Raw genomic sequence first — 6,013 nt, 5'->3', positions numbered from 1 at the left:
TGTGGTATTCAAAATGCCTTATATTATAAAAGAACTATCAATAGCAAACAAAAAAAAAATCTCAAAAGAAACAGACAAAAAAAACCAAGCAAAACAAAACAAAACAAAAAAAAACCCCAAAATTTGATATTAATTCTATTTGCATTTATTCTAAGAGTTTCAAGTTATGTCCATTGATCAGAGTACAATATTACAGCAATAATGGATCACTTTCCTTGAACTGTTTGCCAGCAAAGAAAGACCAGAATTTGTGGATGATAATCAGCAAAACACAAAGTAGCCATATTAAGACAAAATCTCTCTTGTCACTAATTGTAACTTAGCAGTTGTTTATATAAAAGTTCGCATCAGATATTAAAACAGAGTGATTCCTAGTGCTCAGCTGTTTAGAACAAATTTATGTTGCAGATCACCTGCTACTCAAATTAGATTCTTTTAGGTATTTCTTTAGCATTTTCCAAGAGTTCTCTAGGAAGATGCCTGCAGTAGCTTATAAACTCTAACACTCTAAGAAAACACAAACTTGCCTGTTCTAATAAAAGTGACACTCAAATATGAACAGTGAAGAAAAAGTCAACAAAATCTTCTATGTGGACAAGCCCCATGTTTGGTGTTACAGTTTATTTGTTGTCTCACTGTGACCACTATCCCAAATGAATTTTTACATCACATAGTAACAAATTCTCAAGATGTTTGGGAGAATGGACTTGTCATATAATCAAATCACTGAAGGAAGGATAAGGATATTCTCCCATCCCATCATTCTCCCATCAGCCAGTTCACAGTTGTCTGGTATCCACTTCTTCTTAATGTGATCTCTGGAAAAGTCTCGTTTTTTCTGAATTCCTCCTCCATGGACCTCATTCCTTGAACTACAGAGGCATGGAGCTGCCTATGCTATGGAGTAGAAACAATAAATAAGATTGTGAGGAAGTGTTGGAAGCAAAGCAAGAGGTAAGATTTATTTATGTAATGGAACAGAATTATTCTACGAGCCTTTAAAAAGGCTTCAAAGCTTTTCAAACCTTGCATTTCAAAAGCCACACCTGTTTTGAGAACATGTGTGTTGTCTTGTCTCTGCAAAGATAAACACTGAGCTGTCAATCTGGCTTTCTTTTTTTAGGTGACAGCTTCTATTTTAAAGCTAATAGCAAAGAAAAAGAAAGCAGTTGCCAGGCCTTTGGTGTAAGCTGGAAGTTCTCAGTTTGTAACAAATTTGAAGTTTTTGTGAGAATATATCCTTGTGCTTCTTAGGAGTTGTCTTAAGGACTCTACCAAGAAGAGCAAGTGACTTCAGGGACCCAGCTGAATGGTTGGTCATGTTTAGTACATTCAGTTCTAAGTAACCAATGTGATATACATCTCTCACCCCAAGAAACCACTGTTTTTTCACAAAGGAAAAAAATTCAGAGCTATTCCGGGAAGATTTATGTTTGACTTGATAAATTGTAAAAGCAAAGGATAGAAAGTATATGTCACATGTTCTTACAACCTAGTAACTTGATGAATGTTCATGAAGAAAACAAGGAAAAATATTTTGAAATTATTAAGCAGGAAAGCCATACTATTCTCTGATTTCTCACAAACAGAATGTCAATATTCAGATTTCTCATTCTACCATAACCAATTTGACTGTGTAGCTATTTCTCCTAAATCAGATTTCTCAGCTGAAAGAGTATTTTAAGCAGAGGTGCACTAACAATAGTAAGATATCCACAGAATGCAACACAGATACCACCCCATAAAAAGGATAACTATTACACCATTATTGTCTTGAAATACACACTTATATCCCTGATGATGGACTCATTGATCTGACATTACACACCATGCATTCATGCAACAGCCTTACTGCAGTCATGCAGGAAAAACTCTCAGATTTGTGTTCTGTAAGTCAGTTCTCTCAGTGCATAAAGTGTAGAGCATAGTCTGCATGCCTGTAATAACTCCCAATTTTCTTTCCATGTAGGTTTATGGCTATTCAGATTCTTCCATTGTCACTTCTTTATCTTCCACTGAGAGCATGCTATGGGAAGAAATATTGGTCAGTCATTTTCAACAGGAAAGGCAAAGGACATATTGTTATTCATCTCTAGACATATCCTCATCAAAAAGGTCAAATTTTCTACAGAAAGTACTGCAGTGTCATTTTGTTGCCATGGGATAATTTGTACTCAAAGGCCTTCTGTTATTTTAGGCTTTTGCCTTCATCCTTTAGAGTTCAGCATCAACATCATACACCACCCTTCATCATCATCACCATCACAGACACTAGTTCAACATTGGAACCAGAAATCAGTAAAGTCTTGGAGGGTCAGTTCAAATAAGCATTCAAAACTCAACTGTTTATCAAAATCATTTCAATTTCTAGCAGACTGGAAATTCTTTAAAAGTAAACTGCATGGTAAGTTTAGGCCATGACATGCAGAGGACCCTAAGAATAAGAGCTTATGTATATAAACATAAATACATTAAGACTATAATATTAAGACCTTTTTGATTCCTTTAACTGACAATTTCTAAGTAGTAGTGTCTGTCTTACATAGAAAATTGTACATCTTTAGAGGCAAAATTGGGAACAGAACAAGTAAGGACAGAAAGGACACAAAACCCAGACTGATATGTTGCTAGAACAGTGAAAACCAGGTTCACAGGGGTCAATTTGTACGGTCATTCTTGCACACCTCCTACTCACTTGTCCTGTTATGGGAGTCCCTGACTACGAATAGACAAATACCAGCTCAATGAAAGTCAGCTCTGACTGCCTCCCCTATCTACTATACTAGTCAGCTATTTCTCATTCAATCTGGAGTATGCACTTTGAGGACAAGATACAGCATAATTTAATTTGAAGGGTGGATGGTCAAGAAATAGGACAGTGTTCAAATTTGACTGTCTAGCTGGAGAAAGTGTATGCGCAGTCCATCAGCATGCTCTCTCTTAGCTTGTTATTGAAGACAAGCAAAAAGCAAGCAAACTGTACACATAGATCTGCAGCTTATTAAAAAGGAAAACACTCACTCTCCTTGACAGTATCTTTCCACGTTGCCAACCATAGGATAAAAAAGTATGTTCTCCCACCTCCTGAAGACTCCAGCTGAAGACTCCAGACTTCTCTCACAAAAATGTATCTTCATGGAAGATTTTTGCTCAAATGAGTAATATTTGGGACAATAGTTGTAATGCAAAGTTCTGAGCAAACATCCCAGAATTTCTGTGTGAAAAATTGTCAGATATATTTGCTTAGTTTTTTAAATGGTTACAAGACTGATTGATGTACAAGCACAAAGGCCTGGACAGCAAATTATTACATTGCACCAAAAGATGAAAATCAGAGGATACTGAGGCGTGGAGAAGTGTTCATGAATAAATTAGATGAAGGTGTGTTGAAGATATAAGAACAAAATGTGCAGGTTTTTAGACATAGATCCAAGAGAACTGGCAATGCAAAAGTTTTTTGCTTTGGTTTTGTACAGTAGCACTTACACAAAAATCATGATGCACAGCCTCATTGCATTAGCCAGCTAGTAAGTGTTACTGCTTCTGAAAAGTCTGGCTGTACGAAATCATTCTGAATCAGAGGTAGCAAAGGATTCCTCCCCCTTCTTCAAGGATCTGCCAAGCATGTCAGATTGTTCATGTTAAATTATGCTGGATGGCACTGAGATGTGCACTGCTGTCATCTAATGACTGAGTTGCAGCTGTCAAATCCATCGCACTGTGAGCCTCCTGCAGCAATCCAACACAGGTCCAAAATGGGAACAGGCCTTTATCCGCTAATTCACAACTAGTTCAAACCTGACAAATAAAGAATGTGCATGACAATGAGAGAAGAATAATAATCTTATCAACTCGAACAATTTCTGCTTGCCTGCAGACAAATTAGTTTATTAAAATCTCACTGTTAACTCATTTCTAGCACAAAGTGCAATGGTTCTGTTGATTTAGTCAGCAGCTTATTTGGCTATAAATTTTAAACCTTCACATCAGGCAGAAAGAGGGGAATTACTGAAAATTAAAAGAATATCCATATAATCAAAATGTCTGTATATCTATACCTTGAATTGTGCCATGGGTTTAGCAATTTAACTCAAATTACAAACTGAGACTCAGCAATAATTAAGCTTGTATGTTTTACATATTTGTTGTCCTTACTGACCTCAATATTTACTTAGTAAACAATCTTTCTTAAGTGTTCCTGTGATTCAGTCCATGCTAGGAAAACATTAATCTCTCCCAGGTTTTAGCTTTCTCAGTTCCTCTGCACCATGGTTTGACCTGCAGGCAAATGAAGTCATTCAAATATTTGCTTATCTTGTCATCTGTTCTCATCAGACCTTGCAATTCCTGTCATGCCCCACATGTCAGTTTAAAGCATAACGTCATTAATACCTCCAGTGCACTAATGGATGCTTCACACATGAACACATTAATGAAATGTGTTATTGTTTTCCCTCACAGGACATTAACAATCTCGCTCACGCTGAGCCTCTGACGCCCTGCAGTGCTGCTGAAAACCACTAGCTATCAAATGAACCCTCAGTTACGCCTCAGTAACTTTAAGTTCAAGTTTATCACTGAAGTGTCACTAATGTGAGGAGAAGATAGAAGCCTCTAAGGTCTTTTGGTCCCAGCTTCAATTACCTTAAAGACTAACAGGAGGCAATAGCTGCAAGGGAAAAATACACCATCATATAAATGAAATGTTGCCAAGACAAAATAGGAAATATCTGGGTGTCAATGTGGTAGTTTGTTTCTTGTTTCTACCCTTTGTCTCTGGACTGGTAGCTTGATAATGAGGACAGGATTGCTTTTCTAGGGGATTTAAACACAAATAATCTTGTTTCCTGATAGAGATTTTAAATATAAGAGGCAATAAAAATTTATTACACAAATCATATTTAAAATTTCTTTTGAGTATCTTAAAGAATTATTTCTAGAGGAGCTGTGAAATGGCCACAGCAGGTTACGCAGTTTTTACATACAGGTTAGCTAAAGAAGACTGCTCTGCTGCTGTGGTTGGCAGCAGAAATATAGTTTTCACATCAGGAAAAATGTCACTACCTTTTCTATATGGCAAAGAAGATAAAAAATTAAGGATTTACCTGCATTCATATCCACTATAAGGATCAGCTTCTGATCTTGCATTAGAAGGTTTTGGTTTTTTTTGCAAAGCCAGTAGATGAAAGTGTCCACTGTATGGTTAGACTTAAAAATCAGAAATCAGAGTAGCTGGTAACTTTAAATTTTCCTCTATGTAATAAATATTTTTATGTAAAGTTCTGACCACGATAAATACAGAAAATTCTGGAATTTTATCTGGTGTTTCAGGTATGAAATCAGTCATAGTCAACCTTTGGCTCTCACTTTATTCTCAAGTAGTAATGCTCCTATATAGAGGCTATAAGCGCAGCAAGGAGTGAGGCCATGCTAGGAGCAGGCAGTAGAGATCCCCAGCTGTAGAGGAAACAAATAAGTAAATCCTGGAAAGGCCATTCCTGGTTTGTTCTACTCTAGCGCACCTCTAGCACCTCCTTCCTGTGAACTCCCCTGAAAGCTCCATTTTTCCTCATTCGTCCAAGACATGACATGAATCTCAGAGCTCTCCAGCATAGGAAGTTTCTGATGAGTAGCCTGAAAGGACAGGAAGGTCAGCCACCCCTACATAAAACTTAAACTGGGAGAATGAGTCCTGTAATCAAAATTAACAAAGTATTCCAGGAAATTGGGGAATTTTACTGCCACAAATACACAGCTGTCATCTATAGACTCAAATGGATTGCCAAGAAATGTTTTGCTCTTCTCAGTGTACCAACAAATAGTTGCTGTTTCTTGTTTCTAAAATTCAGACAAATGGAAATATTATTACAGAATTTAATATCATTACAATACAGAAGCAGTTCTGATAATCATCCCCTTGCTCATACAAGTCTTCTTCCGTAAAACGTTTTCTTTTCTCCAGCATGTATTTCCATTAAGAGCATGGTAAAATTAGTGTCAGGATATGAGAGTT

At 36.8% G+C, this 6,013-nt stretch overlaps 1 long non-coding RNA gene across 1 annotated transcript; it reads right to left on the bottom strand.

Moving 5' to 3' along the window:
* Positions 1–606: 606 nt before the first annotated feature.
* LOC137464400 (uncharacterized) lies at positions 607–2,738 on the bottom strand. The gene is made up of 2 exons (XR_010994216.1): positions 1,853–2,738; positions 607–892 (listed from the first exon to the last, which is right to left on the bottom strand). It is a non-coding gene; the product is annotated as an uncharacterized lncRNA (long non-coding RNA).
* Between the last annotated feature and the right edge of the window lie 3,275 nt (positions 2,739–6,013).

This window comes from Anomalospiza imberbis, chromosome Z (assembly GCF_031753505.1).
Source record: "Anomalospiza imberbis isolate Cuckoo-Finch-1a 21T00152 chromosome Z, ASM3175350v1, whole genome shotgun sequence".
Taxonomy (NCBI): Eukaryota; Metazoa; Chordata; class Aves; order Passeriformes; family Viduidae; genus Anomalospiza; species Anomalospiza imberbis.
Note: the sequence above shows the minus strand (reverse complement) of the source record. Positions and strands in the feature narration are given on the sequence as shown.